Source organism: Herpailurus yagouaroundi, unplaced genomic scaffold (assembly GCF_014898765.1).
Source record: "Herpailurus yagouaroundi ecotype Mexico unplaced genomic scaffold, PumYag 159, whole genome shotgun sequence".
Taxonomy (NCBI): domain Eukaryota; kingdom Metazoa; phylum Chordata; class Mammalia; order Carnivora; family Felidae; genus Herpailurus; species Herpailurus yagouaroundi.
Window position 1 is genome coordinate 780,647 of NW_024412400.1, and position 19,999 is coordinate 800,645.

Genomic DNA, 19,999 nt, shown 5'->3' on the forward strand with positions numbered 1-19,999 from the left:
CACACACACACACACACACACACACACACACACACACACACACACACTCACACACACGCACGCGCGTCGCTCCGCATGGGGGGAGGAGAGTGGCACAGGTGCTTCGCACTTCACGGGCTCCGTCCTTGAGAAACGGGGGTGGGGGGTTGGGATGGCTTCGATGTAGCTGCTGCCAGGAGACAGGTTAGCTCAGAAAAGCCGTCCTTCGGCAGCTGGGGAGTGGGGACCTGAAGACTGAGGCACCGGGGAGGCCCGGGTGCGCACACGGCGCCGGCCGCAGCGACGTGCAGAAGCGTCGGGAGGAGGACGCCGCACGCGGGCGGGAGGGCGCTCGGGATTCCGAGTTCGCAGTCTGCCCGGCCAGGCTCTGTGGAAACAACGCGCGCTGCGCGAGCGGGAGGGAGAGACCCCGGCCGAGTGTCGGTGCAGGGCCGACCCGCCTGCCCGGCGAGGGGCACACTGCTCGCGCGGTAGTCTCGGGGGCGCCGGCAGCCTCCACTCCGCAAACCCTGGCGGCCGCCGAGACTTTGCCTTCAGCGTCCTCCGGTGGCACCGTCCGGGGTTTGCGGAGCAGAAGCCTCGCACACGAGCAACCTGCCGTGGGTTTGGCGTGACCATGCCTTAGGACTGTGAAAAGCTGCCTCGTGGGGACTTGGGGACAGAGGTGAACAGAGTGGAAAACAATTCTTCTTCATAACATGGAGCTGTAGAACTACTGTGTTAACACCACTAGGAATTTGGAGGTGTTGGAGTAGGCGTGGAAGGGGTTAATGCTAGCTTTGGGACCCCTGTGGGCAGTGCCCAATTGAAAGGGTCGCCTCCTCTAGGCTTGCGCTCGTGGGAGCCCAGCCCCAGCCGAGGCGCAGCCGCGCTCGCGGTCACCTTCCCGCATTATGACACCTGGAGCTGCCCTGCGATTTCCACGTCCCCGCGGCCGAAGCCTCCCAGCAGGTTGGACCCCGCAGAAGTCTCTGCCCGCCCTGGCCCCTTTAAATGGGCCTTTTTCTTTTAGCTTTCATCCCGAGGACGCGTTGACGCCGGCAAAGACCGCAGTGCGACCGGCGGGCGGGCACCTCGCCGCCCCCTGCCGCCTCCGCCGCGCCGGGCGCTCACTGCGGGGCTGCTGCGGCAGCGAGGCCACGGCCTCGCCGAGCCTCCCGCTTCCGCCCCCGCAGCCACACCTCAGGGCTCCCCCCCCCCGCCCCCCGGCTCCCCACCCCGCCCAGGCCCCCGGCGGGGCAGCCTTGCAGGCGCCGCGCGCTCCCAGCGCCACCCCCGCCCGGGACAGGTGGAAGCTCGGGCCCGTGTGCCGGCGCAAGGAAGCGCACACGACGGCGACCCGCGACCGCATCGCCGACCCCGGCTCGCAGTCCACCCACGTGGAACTCGCGGGTCCCGGCGCCGGTGCCCCGGAGCTCGGTGGCGGGTGCAGCTGCCTCGAAGCCCTACGGCGCCCGCGCCGGTCTCTGTCCATCCCAGCCTCTCTCCCCCCCCCCCCCCCCTGCCGGGATCTGGAGCCCCGGGGTCCTCCGCCCGCACCCTTGGCCATCCGCGGACAAAGCCGCCGGGCTTTTCGCACTGGAGCCGGGAGGGGGGCCCGGGCACCCAGCAGGAGACCCCAACGGAGAGCGCCTCCAGGCGCTGGGCCTCGGGGCTGTCCCCGCCCCCGGCCTGCCCGCAGGGCGCCGCCTGTGCCCCGCAGGCACCCCGCCCAACGTCCCTCCAAGCGCCGGCACCCGGCCGGGGGCGCCGCGGGAAGGAGGCCCCGCGGCACCGCTGCACCCACACACCCACGTGCCCCTCGCGTGCGCGCCCCCGGCCTGCAGAAGCTGCCCGGCTGGCGCCGCCGGGATTTCCGGGCGGCCCCACCCTCCTCGGCCTGCGCGCCGCGCTCCTGGCATAGTCGGAGGCTCCTTGGCGTCTCGGCCGCAGCCTCCGAGACCCGGCGCCGCCGCCGCGAGCGGGGCTGCTCGGGGGGCCTGCGGGCCGCCGCGCGGAGGCCGCGCCTCCCGCCCCCGTCCCGCGCTCACCTTTTGCTGCGGCTGCTGGGGTTCAGTCCCTGCGCCCGGGTGTGCGGCCGCCGCCCACGGCCTCCCCGGAGGAGGCAGCAGGGGGGCGTTCCTGAGGCGCCGGCACCCTCCTTACACCCCTGCCTGGCGTTCAGCGCTACCTTCCGCAGCCCACCCACCACCTTCTTTGACAGTAACAGAGGCATGGCTCTCCCTGCTTTCCTCTTCACGTTCATGCCAGTGCCCACCTACGCGCGCGCACACACACACACACACACACACACACACACACACACACACTCCCTCCACGCCGCGAGGCCGCGGCCAGTGTCTCCCTCTGGAACTGCTAATTCCAACACTATGCAGCACACATCACCTCGCTGAGAGCAAGGTGAGGGAGTGGCACTTCGGAGCTAGGTGGTTTCTTAAAATTTGTGAAATAGCTTTCTGGCTTTGACGTCGCATTTCTAAAGGGTTGCACTCTATTTTTAAAAATAAATAACCCTGATCGTGGATGCTGCGGCAGAGACGCACGTTAGTAATACTATAAAAGTTATGTTAAGATAATCGTAGGTTCACATGCAGTTGTTCAGAAACAATGCAGAGAGATCTTGTCCACCCTTCACCTAGTTTTCCATGCTGGCAACGGTTCCCAACACTGTAGGGCAATATCCCAACCAGGATGTTGGCATTGGCCCACCGATATTATTTAGATTTCCCCGGTTTTACTTGTACTCGTGTGTGTGTGTGTGTGTGTGTGTGTGTGTGTGTGCGCGCGCGCGCATGTTTGTGTATTTAGTTCCATAGAATTTATCAAATGTGTTAGGTACCTATTCACCACCACCTTCAAGATACAGACAGAACTCTTCATCACCACAGAATTCCTCTTGTTACCTTCTATAACCCACATACCGGGGGGCGGGGGGGCCGGCTGACAACCACTAATCTGTTTTTCTATTATTTTGTCATTTCAAGAATGTTATGTGAATGGAATTACAAAGTCATGTAGTCTCTTCGGACTGTCTTTATTCACTCAGCAAAATTCCCTTGAAATTCATCCACGTCCTTGTGTATATCAACAGTTCATTCCTTTTTTGGCTGGGTAGTATGCCATGCTATGAAGGTGCTACAAATGTAAACAGTTTGTTTCACTGTTCACTGGTTGAAAGGCATCTGGGTTGTTTCCAGATTTGGGATGTTACAAATAAAGCTGCTATGAACATTTGTGTACAGGTTTTTGTGTAAACATAACTTTTCATTTCTCTGGAATAAATGTCTAAGAGGGCAATTGCTGGTTCATAGGGTAAGCACATTTTTAATTTTGTAAGAAACTGCCATACTCTTTCCCAGAGTGTACCATTTTACATCCAGTTTCTCCTCATCCTCCACAGCATTTGGTTTTGCCACTATTTTTTATTTTAGTGCTTTTGACAGGTACAGCAATATCTCATTGTGGTTTTAATTTCTATTTCCTTGATGGATAATGATATTGAATATCTTTCTAGATGCTGACTTGCCATCTTTATACCCTTTTTGTGAAGTGTTTGTTCACATGTTTTTCCATTTTCTAAATAGAGGTTGTTTTTTTTTCTTTTTACTGATGAGTTCCTTAAAAAATTTTTTTTTAATGTTTATTTAATTTTGAGCGAGCGAGAGAGAGAGCACGAGTGGGGGAGACACAGAATCTGAAGCAGGCTCTGAGCTGTCAGCACAGAACCCCAATGGGGCTCAAACCCATGAACCGTGAGATAATGACCTGAGCCAAGGTCAGCGCTTAACCAACTGAGCCACCTAGGTGTCCCCGGAGTTCTTTTTTAAAGCACTTTGTTAAGGTATGGTTGACATACAAAAAAACAGTACGTATTTAATGTATACAATTTGGTAAGTTTGGAGATAAGTATACACCTATGAAACTATCATCACAACCTGTGCCATAAATATATCCATCACCTCTAAAAATTTTCTCCCACCTTCTTTATTATTTTTATTGTGTGCAGTGAAAACATTTAACATAAGATCTACCCTCTCAGAAAAATTTTAAGTTTAGAATACAATATTGTTAACTATAGGTGATATGCTGCACAGTAGGTCTCTAGGACGTATTAATCTTTTGTTTATTTTTGAGAGAGAGAGCGCAAGCGGGGGAGGGGGAGAGAGAGGGAGACACAGAATCCAAAGCAGGCTCCGGGCTCTGAGCTGTCAGCACAGAGCCCGACGCAGGACTGGAACTCACAAGGTGTGACGTTGTGACCTGAGCCGAAGTCAGAAGCTTAACTGACTGAGCCACCCAGGCGCCTCTAGGACTTTATTAATCTTTGAAACTTTGTACCCTTTGACTAATAACTCCCTGTTTCCCTCTCCCTCCAGAGCTAACAACCACCATTACATTCTCTATGCGTTTGACTGGTTTAGATTCCTCATGTGAGTCGTGTCGGGTGGTATTTGCCATTCTGTGTCCGGCTTATTTAATTCAGCATAATGTTTTCCAGGTACATCCATGTTATCACAAATGCCAGGGTTTCCTTCTTTAAGGCTTAATCATATTCCGTTATGTGTACATACACACATACACACACATATATATTGACCTCTCTATAAATACATGTATAATCTACATGCATACATATATGCATATGTACACATTACATATACATGCATGCACATGAATATGTATATACGTATGTAGATTATGTATGTATGTTATGTGTGTAGATTGTATATGTATTTGTATATACCTGTGTATATACCCATTCATCTATCTGTGGACACTTAGGCTGCTTCAGTGTGTTGGTTACTGTGAAAAATGCTGCAATGAACATGGGAGTGCAGATAACTCTTTCTTCAAGACCCTAATTTCAATTCTTTTGCATATACACCCAGAAGTGGGATTGTTGGTTTAATGTGGCAGTTCTATTTTTCTTTTTTTTTTTTTTGAAGACCCACCATACTGTTTTCCATAGTGGTTGCACCAGTTTACATTCCTACCAACAGAGCACAAGAGTTCCTTTTTCTCCACATCTTGGCCGATGCTTGTTATCTTTTTTTCTTTCAAATAATAGCTATCCTAACTGGTGTGAGATAATATCTTGTTATGACCTTTATTTGCATTTCCCTGATGATTAATGATGTTGAGCACTTTCTCAAGTACCTGTTCCCCGTTTGTATGCCTTCTTTTGAGAATGTCTTTTCAGTTCCTTTGCCCATGTTCAATAGGGTTATTTTGTTGTTGCTGCTGTTTTGTGATTGACTTGTAGGAGTTCCTTATATATTTTAGATATTAACCCTAAACAGATATATATTTTGCAAATATATCTCCCATTCTGTAGGTTGTCCTTTCATTGTGTTGACTGTTTCCTTTATCGTGCAGATCTTTAGTCTGATGTAGTCCCACTGTCTGTTTTTGCTTTTGTTACCACATCCAAGAAATCATTGCCAAGACCAGTGTCAAGAAGCTTATCCCTTATAAAGTTTTCCTTTAGGAGTTTGATGGTTTCTGGCCTTATGTTAAAGCTATGTTAAATTTATGTTTAATCCTTTTCGAGTTAAATTTTGTGTATGGTGTAATCTAAGGGTCCAATTTCATTCTTTGCGTTTGAATATCCAGCTTTTCCAAACCATTTATTGAAGAGACGATTCTTTCCCCATTATGTAGTCTTGGAACCTTTGTCAAAGAGCAGTTGATGGTATATTTGTGGCTTATTTCTTGTCTCTCTATTCTGTTCTATTGGCCTGTGAGTCTATTTTTACACCAGTACCATACTATTTTGATTACTTAGCTTTGCAATATACTTTGAAGTCAGGAAGAGTGATGTCTCTGGCTTTGTTCTTCTTGCTCAAATTTCTTTGGCTACTCAGGATTTTTTCTGGTTCCTTATGGATTTTTAGGACTTTCTTTTTTTACGTGAAGAATGACATTGAAATTTTGATAGGGGTTGCATTGAATTTGTAGATTGCTTTAGGTAGTATGGACATTTGAACGGTATAAATTCTTCTAATTCTTGAACATGCGACATCGATGTCTTTCCACTTATTTGTGTCTGCTTCAATTTCTTACATCAGTGTTTTATTCATTTTATTTTTAAATGTTTATTTATTTATTTTGAGGGAGAGACAGAGAGCGTGAGCAGAGGAGGGCCTAGAGAGAGGGAGAGAGAATGCCAAGCAGGCCCCACGTGGTCAGCATGAGCCAAGAGATCATGGCATGAGCCGAAATCAAGAGTAGGACACTCAACCTACTGAGCGACTCAGGTACCCCAACATCACTGTTTTATACTTTTATATGTATAAGTCTTTTACCTCCCTGGTGAAGTTTATTACTAAGTATTTTATGCTACTGTAAATAGGATAATTTTCTTTTTGAATAGTTTGTTACTAGTGTATAGAATTGCAACTCGTTTTTGTGTGCTGATTTTGTATTCTGAAACTTTACTAAATATGTTTATTAGTTCTAACAGTTTTGGGGGGGGAAGGAGAATCTTTAGGGTTTTCTACATATAAGATCATGTCATTGGCCAACAGACACAATTTTACTTCCTCATTTCTGATTTGGATACTTTTATTTCTTTTTCTTGCATAATATCTCTGGCTAGGACTTCCAGTACTATGGTAAGTAGAAGTGGTGAGAGTAAACATCTTTGCCTTATTCCAGATCTTACAGGAAAACCTTTCCGTTTTTCGCCACTAGGTATAGTGTTAACTGTGGGCTTTTCATATATGGCCATTCTTGTGTTGAGGTATGTTATTCTGTACCTATTTTGTTGAGAGGGTGTTGAATTTTGTCCAATGCCTTTCTGCATTTATTGAGATAATCATGTGATTTTTATTCTTCATGCTGTTAATGTGGTATATCACATTGATTTGTATACGTTATGTCATCCTTGCATCGCAGGGATGAATCCATTTCATCATGTATGATCTTTTTAATGTGCTGTTTAATTTACTCTGCTAATATTTCCTTGAGGATTTTTGCATCTATTTTTATCAGGGATATTGGCCTGTAGTTTTTTTTTCTTGTGGTGTTTTTGCCTGATCTGGATATCAGGGTGATGCTGTCCTCATAAGATGAGTTTGGAAGTGTTCTCTTTTCTATTTTTGGAAGGATTTTAAAAGGATTGGTAATTATGCCTTAAATGTTTGGTAGAATTGACCTGTGACATGATCTGGTCTTGGCTTTTTCTTTCTTGGGAAGTTTTCTACTACTGATTCAATCTGTTTGTTATTGGTCTGTTCAGGCTTTCCATTTCTTCTTCTTCTTGATTCTATCTTGATAGGTAGTATGTTTCTAGGAATTTATACATTTCTTCTAGGTTGTCCAATTCATTGCCATGTACTTGTTCATAAGTCCTTTATGATCTTATTTCTTTCTGTGGCTCAGTTGCAACATCTCTTTCATTTCTGATTTTAGTTTTCTTGAGTTTTTTCTTAGTCTAGTTCAAGGGTTGTCAATTTTGTTTATCTTTTCAAAAAAAACAATTCTTAGCTTCATTGATTTTTTTCTAATCTCTATTACATTTATTTTTGTTTTAACATTTGTTATTTTCTTCCTTATGCTAACTTTGGGCTTAATTGTTCTTTTTCTAGTTCACTGAGGTATAAAGCGGGGATGTTTGAGATCTTCTTTTTTAATGTAAGCATTTATTGCTATAAATTTCCATCTTAGTGATGTTTTGGCTGTATACTATAAGTTTGAGTATGTTGTGTTCTCATTTTTTTTTCCTATCTTATTTTTTTAATTTTCTTTATTTAAATTAAATTAAATTAAAATTTTTTTTTAATTTACATCCAAATTAGTTAGCATATAGTGCAACAATGATTTCAGGAGTAGATTCCTTAGTGCCCCTTACCCATTTAGCCCATCCCCCCTCCCACAACCCCTCCAGTAACCCTCAGTTTGTTCTCCCTATTTATGAGTCTCTTCTGTTTTGTCCCCCTCTCTGTTTTTATATTATTTTTGTTTCCCTTCCCTTATGTTCACCTCTTTTGTCTCCTAAAGTCCTTATATGAGTGAAGTCATATGATTTTTGTCTTTCTCTGGCTGACTAATTTCACTTAGCATAATAACCTCCAGTTCCATCCACATGGTTGCAAATGGCAAGATTTCATTCTTTTTGACTGCTGAGTAATACTCCATTGTATGTATATACCACATCTTCTTTATCCATTCATCCACCGATGGACATTTGGGCTCTTTCCATACTTTGGCTATTGTTGATAGTGCTGCTATAAACATGGGGGTGCATGTGTCCCTTCTAAACAGCAGACCTGTATCCCATGGATAAATACCTAGTAGTGTAATTGCTGGGTCATAGGGTACTTCTATTTTTAGTTTTTTGAGGAACCTCCATACTGTTTTCCAGAGTGGCTGCACCAGCTTGCATTCCCATGTGTTCTCATTTTTATTTGTCTTTTACTTTTCCTGTTTTCCTTTTATTATTGATTTCTAGCTTTATTCCATTGTGGTCAGAAACAGTACTCGGAATGATTTCAATTTTCTTAAATTTGTTAAGACTTGTTTTATGACCTATTATGTGACCTATTCTGGAGAATGCTCTGTGTGTACTTGAGAAGAATGTATATTCTGCTGCTATTAGGAAGAATGTTCTATATATGGATGTTAGGGCCATTTGGTCTATATTCTGTTCAAGTCTGTTTCCTTATTGATTATATTTGTGGATGACCTATCCATTACTGAAAGTGGGAAGTTGAAATTTCCTAATATTGTTGTCTAACTATTCCTTCAGATCTGCCAGTATTTACTTTATGTGTTTAAGTGCTATGATGTTGGGTGCATATATACTTATAATTGTTGTATATTCCTGTAGAATTTATCCTTTTATTATTAATGACCTTTTTGTCTCTTATGACAATTTTTGTCTTAAAGTCTTTTCCATCTGATGAAAATACTGCCCCTTTGCTCTCTTTTGGTTGTCACTTGCATGGAATATTTTTTTTCCATCACTTCACTTTCAGCCTACATATGTCCTTAAATCTAAAATGAATCTCTTATAAATAGCATATAGTTGGATTTTGTTTTATATCCATTCATCCACTCTATATTTTTTGATTGGCGAGTTTAATCAATTTACATTTAAAGTAATTATTTATAGGTAAAGAGTTACTATTGTCATTTTGTTAATTTTTTTTTCTGTTTTGTAGTCCATTGTTCCTTTCTTCCTCTTTTGCTGTCTTTGTGATTTGACATATATTTGGGGTTTTATTGTAGGAACACACTTTGATTCTTTTCTCTTTTTTGAATCTACCCTAGGTTTTTTCCTTTGTAATCACTATAAAGGTTGAATAAAATTTCTTATTATACCAGTCTATTTAATCGAATAACAACTTAAATTCAACTGCATTAAAAAGAACTACACTCTTATTCTCCCCTTTTCATTTTATTTATACCAGGATTTCTGGCTTTTACACTGTATATCCATGGGCAAATTTTTGTGGTTACACTTCCTCTTAGGCTCTTATTCTATTCTTTGTCTTTTAATTTTCATACTAGGATTAAAAGTGATTTATGGGGCACCTGGGTGGCTCACTTTTGATTGCAGCTCAGATCATGATCTCACGGTTGTGTGATCAAGCCCCATGTCAGGCTCTGCAAAAACAGTGCAGAACCTGCTGGAGATTTTCCTCTCTCTCTGCCCCTCTCTAGCTTGCACTCTCTATCTTAAAATAATAACATTAAAAAATTTTTAAGTGACTTATACACCATCATTATCACATTACTCTGTATTTTTATATATCATAAACTTTACCAGTGAAATTTATACTTTCATATGCTTTCATGTTGCTGTTTAGCATTCTTTTATTTCAGTTGCCTAGTGATGAATTCTTTCAGTTTTATTAATCTGGAAAAGTCTTTGTCCCTCCTCCATTTTTATATGTTTTATTTTTAAAAATTTATTTGTCTAAATTCAAGTTAGTCAACATACCATGTAGTATTAGCTTCAGGAATAGAACCCAGTGATTCATCACTCATATGTAACACAAAGTGCTCATCCCAATAAGTGCCTTTCTTAATGCCCATCACCCATTTAGCCCACGCCCCCACCTCTCCTCCAGCAACTCTCAGTTTGTTCTCTGTATTTAAGAGCCTCTTATGGTTTGTCTCCCTCTCTGTTTTTATCTTATTTTTCCTTCCCGTCCCCTAGGTTCATTTGTTTTGTTTCTTCAGTTCCACTTATGAGTGGAACTCATATATGTGTCCTTCTCTGACTGACTTATTTCACTTAACATAACACACTCTAATTCCAGGGGTGCCTGGGTGGCTTAGTCGGTTAAGCATCCAACTTCAGCTCAGGTCATGATCCCACAGTTAGTGAGTTCTAGCTGGCGTTTGGCTCTGTGCTGACATCTCAGAGCCTGGAGCCTGTTTCAGATTCCATGTCTCCCTCTCTCTCTGCCCCTCCCCTGCTCATGCTCTCTCTCTCTCTCTCTCCCCCTCAAAAATAAATAAATAAACTAAAAAAATAGTTCCATCCACACTGTTGAAAATGGCAAGATTTTATTCTTTTTGGTCATTGAGTAATATTCCATTCTCTCTCTGTATCTTTATCCATTCATCAGTCAATAGACATTTGGGGTCTTCCCATAATTTGGCAATTGTTGATAGTGCTGCTATTAGCATTGGGGTGCATGTGCCCCTTTGAATCAGTATATTTGGTGGATTATACCCTTTGGATAAATACCTAGAGTGCAATAAAATTTTTTATTTCTTTATTTTTTGTTTCAAGTTTTTATCTAAATTCTAGTTAGTTAACATATAGTGTGTTATTGGTTTCAGGAGTAGAATTTAGTGATTCCTCACTTACATGTACCACCCAGTGCTCATCACAAGTGCTGTCCTTAATAACCTGTCACCCATTTAGCCCATCCTCCTACACATCTCCCCTCCAGCAATCTTCAGTTTGTTTTCTATATTTAAGATCTTGTCTCTTATGATTTGCTTCCCTCTTTTTTTTTCTTCCTTCCCCAATGTTCATCTGTTTTGTTTCTTAAATTCTACATATGAGTGAAATCATATGGTACTTATCTTTCTCTGACTGACTTATTTCAATTAGCATAATATACTCTAGTTCCATCTGTGTATTTGCAAATGGCAAGATTTCATTCTTTTTGATGGCTTAGTAACATTTCATTATACACACACACACACACACACACACACTACATCATCTTTATCTATTCATCAGTTGATGGACATTTGGACTCTTTCCATAATTTGACTATTTTTGGTAATTCTGCTATAAACATCAGGGTGCATGTGCCCCTTCTAATTACTATTTTTGTATCCTTTGGATAAATACCTAGTAGTGCAGTTGCTGGGTCATAGGGTAGTTCTATTTTTAGCTTTTTGAGAAAACTCTATACTGTTTTCCAGAGTGGCTGCACCAGTTTGCATTCTCACTAGCGGTGCAAAAGCGTTCTGTCTCTCCACATCCTCACCAACATCTGTTGTTGCCTGAGTTGTTAATTTTAGCCATTCTGAGAGGTGTGAGGTGGTATCTCATTGTGGTTTTGATTTGTATTTCCCTGATTATGAGTGATGTGGAGTATTTTTTCATGTTCTATTAGTCATCTGGATGTCTTCTTTGGAAAATTGTCTGTTTATGTCTTTTGCTCATTTTTTCACTGGATTATTTATTTTTTGGGTCTTGAGTTTGATGAGGTCTTTATAGATTTTGGATACTAACTCTTATTCTGATATGCTATTTGCAAATATCTTTTCCCATTCTGTCAGTTACTTTTTAGTTTTGCTGATTGCTTCCTGTGCTGTGCTGTGTTACTTTTTATCTTGATGAGGTCCCAATAGTTCATTTTTGCTTTTGTTTCTCTTGCCTCCAGAGACATGTGAAGTCAGAAGTTGCTGTGGCTGAGGTCAAAGAGGTTGTTGCCTGTTTTCTCTTCTAGGACTTTGATAGCTTCCTATCTTACCTTTAGGTCTTTCATCCATTTTGAAGTTATTTTTGTGAATGGTGTAAGAAAGTGGTCCAGGTTCATTCTTCTGCATGTTGTTGTCCAGTTTTCCCAGCACCATGTGCTAAAGAGAGTGTCTTTTTCCATTGGATGCTCATTCCTGCCTTGTCAAAGATTAGTTAGTCATACATTTGTGGGTCCGTTTGTGGGTTCTCTATTCTGTTCCCTGTGGCCTGCCAAGTTTCTCTGGATAAGTCTTCTGCCAACCTTATTTTTCATCCCTTATGAGTTAGGGATTTCTTTTCTTTGCTGCTTTTAGGATTTTTTCCCCCTTTCTCTGTATTTTGCAAATTATACTATGATATGTCTTGGTGTTGGCCTGTTTTTATTGATTTTGATCAAAATTCTCTGTGCCTCCTGGATTCTGATGTCTTTATTTCCCCAAATTAGGAACGTTTTCAGCTATAATTTGCTCAAATAAACCTTTTGTCCCTTTCCCCCTCTCTTTTTCTCGGAATCCAGTGATAATAATATTATTACACTTTATGCAGCCCCTGAGTTCCCTAAGTCTATTTTTGTGACCCAATATTTTTCTTTCCCTCTTTTTTTTAAATTTTAATGTTTATTTTTATTTTTGAGAGCGAGACACAGAACAGAGAGGTGGGGCAGAGAGAGAGGGAGACACAGAATCAGAGGCAGGGTCCAGCCTGTTAGCTGTAAGCACAGAGCCTGATGCAGCACTCAAAATCATGAACTGCAAGATCATGACCTGGGCTGAAGTCCAAACACTTAACTGACTGAGCCACCAAGGCGCCCCTCTTTCCCTCTTCTTTTTAGTGTCATTATTTTCCATACTTTTATCCATTTCACGTATTTGTTCCTCTGCTTCTTCCATCCTTGTGGGCATTGCATCCAGTTGGTTTTGCTTCTCAGTTATAGCATTTTTTTTATTTTGACTTGACTAGTTTTTAGATCTTTTATCTCTGTTGTAAGGGACTCCCTCATGTTTTCTACACATTTCTCAAGTCCAGCTAGTATCCTTCTGATTGTTGTTATAAGTTCTGGATCAAACATATTGCTTTTATCTGTTTGGATTAGATCCCTGGCCCTGACCTTTTCTTGTTCTCTCTTTTGGGATGAATTCCTCCATTTTGGCATTTGTCTAGGTCTCTGTCTATGTTAGGAAAACCTGTTATGTTTCCTGCTCCTGAGAGTAATGGCTTTATTAGGAGGTCATATACTGCCCAGTGTCTGGCACCTTGGGAAGTGTTTCTGGTGTGTGCTATGTGCACTCTGCTGTTGTGTTTTGGCTGCTCTTTCCCTCAGGTAAATTCTCTTTGTCTGCAGTCGGGACTGTTTGGTCCTTGTCCAGTGTGTGGTGAGCTTTAACTAGATGTGTTTTAGTCTGCTTATTAAAATGAGCCTGATCCTATTTCCACTAGAGCTGAAGCTTTGCAGCAATCTATGGTCAGAAGACAGTGTGTGCAGCGATTTTGTGCTGCTCTTCTGGGGCAGGGGCCCACTGCTACTCTGGCTCTCAGGCACATTTACCCTAGTAAAAAGAGCACCTGCAGAGAGCAGGGGGGAGGGGACTGGTGTAAACACCTCAAGCCTCTTCTGTGGGTGCTATGCTGCTCACTGAAGTCTGTCAGTGCTCTTGGCAAGGCATAAAAATGGTACTGCTTGCTCTCTCATCTCCAGAGAAGGGCAATTGTGCTGTCCACTGTCCAGGAATCCCTCACAGAAGAGTAAGCATTCACCCCTCTTGTGTCTTAGCCTTCTCTCAGATCCCTGCCTACACCCGGTCTGTGTCCAAGCTGTCTGCCCACCTGGAAGTGCAATGCTTCAGTGTTTTCTCAGGCACACAGGATAGGTTTCAAAACTCCAAATTTTAGGGATATGGTTCGGTGCAGACCCACACTGGTCCTCTGGGGGAGGGTCTTGCCGTACTGTGGCTGGTGCTAGTTTGTCCCAGAAGGGCAGTAGCTTGACCTCACAGGGGCTTGGAGTTTATGGTAAAGCCAGCAAAAAGCTGGCATCCAGGTTAGCTTCCCTCAGCAGGTGTCTCTACCCCTATGCTAAAGTTGGGGCAGCACAATTGTGCCCTCCAATTCTTTTTCCTCCTAAGAGGCAGTGCCACCTCTCCCAAATGTACTCCAAGAAGGGGAACTGTCTCTCCCAGTGAGATTGAGGAGATCCTGAGACCATGCCCTTTGCTCCCAGGCCTCTGCCCTCCTTCTCCACAGGAGCACTGCTACACCAGCCACTAGGAAGACTTCTAAAACTTCAGTCTTTGAACCCCCCTGGTTGTAAAAACTCACGGTAATTAGCCCCTCTTCTTTTCCCAGGAAATGATTTTGGGCAATTGTTTTTCTTCTTCAATCCCCTGTGTTTTCTGTGTGCATTCTCTCTCTTTCTCCTCTTTCCATGATCAGGGCTCCCTCTCCTCCACAGCACATATGATGCTTTTGTCGCCAAAATCACATCTCCACACTTCCCACCTTCCGTGATGTGGCCTCTTTTCTCCCGCTAGTTGTGCAGTTTGTTCTCAGTCCTCAGATTGATTTCTTGGGTGTTCAGAATGAGTTGACATTTATCTAGCTGTGTTCAAGGGATAAGGCGAGTATAGGGTCCCCCTATCACTCTGCCATCTTAGCTCCTCCTTCTTCATTTTTTAAAGGACAGTTTTGCTAGGTATAACATTCTCGGTTGGCCCGTTTTTTTTTTCCTTTCAGTACTTTGCATATATCATCCCACTTTTTCCAAGTCTCTAAGTTTGTTTTGAGAAATTCACTGATAGTCTTATGGGGGTTCCCTTATATGTGACAAGTCACTTTTCTTTTCTTGCTCTAAAAATTCTGTCTTTGATTTTTACTCATGACAATTTAAGTATAATGTGTCTTGGTATAGATGTCTTTAGAGTCGATCTTTTGAGGGTAATTTGGACTTCATGAATCTGACAATCTATTTCCCTCCACAGATTTTGGGAGGTTTTAGCCATTATTATTTTTTTTTAATATTTATTTTTTGGAGACAGCAAAAGTAGGGAGGGGCAGAGAGAGGGGAGACAGAGGATCTGAAGCAGACTCTATACTGACAGGCTGACAGCAGTGAGCCTGATGGGTGGCTTGAACTCATGAACAGTGAGATCATGACCTGTGCCAGAGTAAGACACTCAACCAATTGAGCCACCCAGGTGACAGCCATTATTACTTTGAATAAGAATTCTGGGGGTGACTGAGTGGCTCAGTTGGTTGAATGTCTGACTCTTGACATTGGCTCAGGTCATGATCCCAGGATCGTGGGATTGAGCCCACATCAGGTTCCATGCTCAGCATGGAGACTGCTTGCAATTCTTCTCTCTTCCTCTGCCCCTCTCCCCTGCTCACACTATCGGAAGAAAGAAAGAAGGAAAGAAAGAAAGAAAGAAAGAAAGAAAGAAAGAAAGAAAGAAAGAAAGAAAATAAGCATTCTGTCCTCCCTTTTATTCCACTCTTCTTCTGGTGCTCCCATATTATGTATTTTGCTTTCCTTATGGCTCTCATAAGTCTCATAGGCTTTCTTCACTCTTTTTATTCTTTTTTCCCTAATTTTTTCTTCTGAATGGGTAATTTCAAATGACTTGTCTTTTTTTTTTTTTTTTAATTTTAATGTTCATTTATTTTTGAGAGAGACAAACAGAGTGTGAGCACGAGAGGGGCAGAGAGAGAGGGAGACACAGAATCTGAAGCAGGCTCCAGGCTCTGAGCTGTCAGAACAGAGCCTGATATGGGGCTCAAACTCATGGACCACAAGATCATGACCTGAGTCAAAGTCAGACACTTAACTGACTGAGCCATCCAGGTGCCCCAACAAATGACTTGTCTTTGAGTTCAATGATTCTTTATTTTGCTTGGTAAAATCTGTTGTTGAAACTCTAAATAATTCAATTTAGTCATTGTATTCTTCAGCTTCAGAATTTGTTTGGTTTCTTTTTTTATGGTTTCTACCTCTTTATTGAACTATTTATTTTGTTCATGTATTGTTTGTCCTTTTTCATTTTGTTGTCTACCTGTGCTATCTTGTAGCTCACCAAAATTCTTTAAGATGATTATTTTGAATACTTTCTTAGGTAGTTCATAGATCTTCATTTCTTTAGGGCTGGTTACTGGAGCTTTATTTTGTTCCTTTGGTGGTGTCATGTTTCCCCAATTCTTCATGATTCTTGTAGCCTTTCATTGGTTTCTGAGTATTTGAAGAAGCAATCATCTCTTCAGTCTTTATAAATTGCCTTTGTCAGGGAAACCCCTTCACAAATAAGCCCAACTAAAGATTCTGGGCAGGCCAGTTGGTGAGGACCATGAGTGGACCCAGTGTGGGACTGTGAGTGGGCTTGTTCTTTATTTCCCCCATGAGACAACTCATTGGCTAAGGGGATCTCTCTTGGCTCTGCACTGGGCTGGCTTGGGGGAAAGCTAATGCAGATAAAGAGAAAATGTTTTCTTACCCTTTTCAATGACTCTTTTCTCATTTCTGTGCTCTACTAGTGTGATGTAACCACTGACCTGGAATTTGGAGCTCTTATAAACTTTTTCGTCCAAGGATGGTTGTTAAATTGGAATTTTTGTATGGGGATAAGGTCTGGGATCTCCTATTCTACACTTGCTGTCATTATTCTTCTGAGACTTCTTTGTGTATTCTAGAAAATGTCCTTTCCACATATGTGATTTGCAAATATTTTGTCCCAGTCTCTAGCTTGCCTTTTCATCCTCTTCACATTAGCTTTTGCAGAGCAAAAATTTCCAATTTTAGTAAGATCCAATTTATCAATCTTTCATTTTATGGATCATGCTTTTGGTATCAAGTCTAAGAACTTTTGCCTGGCTTTAAATTCTGAAGAGTTTTCTCCAATTTTTAAAATGAATTTTATAGTTTTACATTTTATATTTAAGTCTGTGTTTGTTTTGAGTTAATTATTCTATAAGGTGTGAAGTTTAGGTGTGAGGTGAAATTTTTATGCCTATGGATCCCAACTTGTTCTGGAATCTTTTGTTGAAAGAGCTTTGATTCCTCCATTGAATTGCTTTTGCACATTTATGAAAAGTCAGCTGGCATATTTGTGTGGGTCTGTTTCTGTGTTCTATATTCAGTCCTATTGACTTATATGTCTCTCTCTTCACTGATACCAACCTGTCTTAATTACTGTAGCTATAATAAGCTATAGTAAGGTAATCGAGTACAGAGATTCCTTTCACTTTGTTCTTTTTTAAAGATTATGTTAGCTATTTTAGGTCTTGTGCTATTCCAGATAAATTTTAGAATGGACTTGCTATATTTACAACAGAATCTTGGTGTGATTTTGATAGGAGTAGCTTTAACTCTATAGTGATCTATAGAAGGGGGAAAGCTGACATTTTTTCTATGTCGAATATTCTAATCCATGGACATAGTATATCTATTCCTGTATTTAGATCTTCATTTATTTCATCAGCATTTTTAAATTTTCAGCATAAGACCCTATTTGTGTTGTTAGATTTATACCTGAAGTTTTCATTTTCTTTGGAAAAATTTTAAGTGATATTATACTTTTAGTTTTGGTTTCCACATCACCATTATTAATATGTGGAAATTAAGTTTAATAGTTGTGTGTTGATCTTGTGTCCTGCAACCTTGCTGAATCACTTATCAGTTCCAGGAGTTTTCTATGTAAGCAATCATGTTATTTGCAAAGAAGGCCAGTTTTATTTCCTGCTTTCCGATCTGTATGACTTCTATTTTTTTCTTGTCTTATTTTAGTGGCTAGAACTTCCAGTACTACATTGGTTATGAGTGGTGAGAACAGAAACTGTTTTGTTCCTGATCTTAGGGGGAAAGCATTCAGTCTTCCACCTGTAAGTATGTTTTTAGCTGTAAGGTTTTGCAAATGCTTTTTATAAAGTTGAGGTAATTCTCCTCTACTCTTAACTGGCATAGGGTTTTCATACTTAATAGGTGTTGGATTTTGTCAAATGCCTTTTCTGCATCAAATGATATGATTATATGATATGGTGAATTGATATCACTGATTGGTTTTTGAACGTTGTACCATATTTGCACACATGGAATAAATCCCACTTGATCTTGGTGCATAATCCTTCTTATACATACCTAAATTGACTTTGCTAATATTTTGTTGAATATTTTTGAATCTAAGTTCATAAGAGATATTAACATAAACTTTTCTTTTTTTGTACTGCCTTTGTTTGGTTTTGGTATCAGAACCTCATAAAATGAGTTGAGAATTGTTCTCTGCTCTTCTATTTTCTGGAAGAGATTGTATAAAATTGATGTTAATTCCTCTTGCAATATTTTGTAGAATACTTTAGTGCAATCACTTGGGCTTGGAAATTTTAAAATAAGTTTTTCTTCATGAATTTAACTTCTTTAATGGTTATATGACAATTCAGATGATCTTGGCTGAGTTTTGGTAGTTTATGGTTTTCAGTAACTTGATTCATTTCTTCTAAGCTTTCTAATTTTTTCTAGAAAATTGAGCATAAAGTTGTTCATAGTATTCCCTTATTTTTCTTTTAATGGCCACAGAATTTGTAGTGATATACTCAATTTCATTCATGATATAGGTGACTTGTGTCTTCTCTATTTTTGTCAGCCTTGCTGGGGGTTATCAGTTTTATTGATTTTGTTGAACGAGCTTTCTGTTTCATTGCTCTTTCTTGATTGTATTCTTATTTTCAATTTCATTAATCTTTTATTACTGTCTTCAATTTTCCTTTCCTTATACTTGCTTTGGATTTATTTTGCTTTAATTTTCTAGCTTCCTGAGACAGAAAATTATATTATTCATTTGAAACCTTTCTTATTTGCTAATGTGAGCATTTAGTGCTATTAATTTCCCTCTTGGCACTGCTTTAACTATGTCTTACAAAGTTTGATGTGTTGTATTTTCATTCTCATTATGTTCTATGATATTAACATTTTTCTTTTGAGAATTCTTCTGATCTATGACTTATTTAGAAACATATTGTTTAATTTCCAAGTGTTTGGAGACTTGTCTGTTATCTTTCTGTTATTGATTTCTATTTTACTCTATTATGGTTAGAGAATAAACTCTATGATTCAATTTTTTTTGATCGTTGAAGTTTGTATTTTGAACCAAGATATGGTATATCTTGGTGAATGTTCCATGGACTCCTGAAAAAAAAAATGTGTATTCTGCTATTGTTGAGTGGAGTGTTCTATTAATGTCGATTAGGTCCTATAAGATGATGTTGTTAAATTCTTCTATGTCCTTAATGACTTTGTGTAGTAATTCTATCTGTTACTGAGAAAGGGATATTGAAGTCCCCAACTATAATTGCAGATGCGTCTATTTCTCCTTTAAACTCTATCAGCTTTCAGCTTTTATTTCATATATTTTGAGACTGTGGTTTGGTGCATTCATATTAAGGATTATGTCTTCCTATAGATTGAGATTGATCTTTTTGTCATCACATAATGTCCCCCTTGTCTCTAGTAATTTTGTTTGCTCTGAAGTTCATTTCGTCTGTTATTAATATAGCCACTCCTGCTACTTAAAAAATATATATATTTTAATGATATGTCTTTTTCCATCCTTAAATTTCAACCTTCCTATATCACAGAATTGGATCATTCATGCATCAAACATCAAACATTTTAAGGTTTGTTGTTGTTATTGACAATTGATAAAATTCTAAAAGTCATTTTGTCTAACAAAAAGTATACGGTTTCGTGACACTGGATTTGATAATGATTTTTTTGGTTATAACACCAAAAGTATAGGCAACAAAAAAAAATAGATAAATTCACCCAAATTAAAAAACTTTTGTGCATTATAGGACACATCAACAGAGTAGAAAGACAACCTACAGAATGGAGGAATATATTTGCAAAGCATATATGTGATAAAGGATCATATATAGTGGTCCTACAACTCAACAACATAAAAACAAATGAACCAATTCAAAAATTGGTAAAGGTTTTGAATAGACATTTCTTAAAGGAAGACATACTAATAATCAATAAAAAGAGGTTCAACATCCCTAGTTATTACAGAAATGGAAATCAAAATC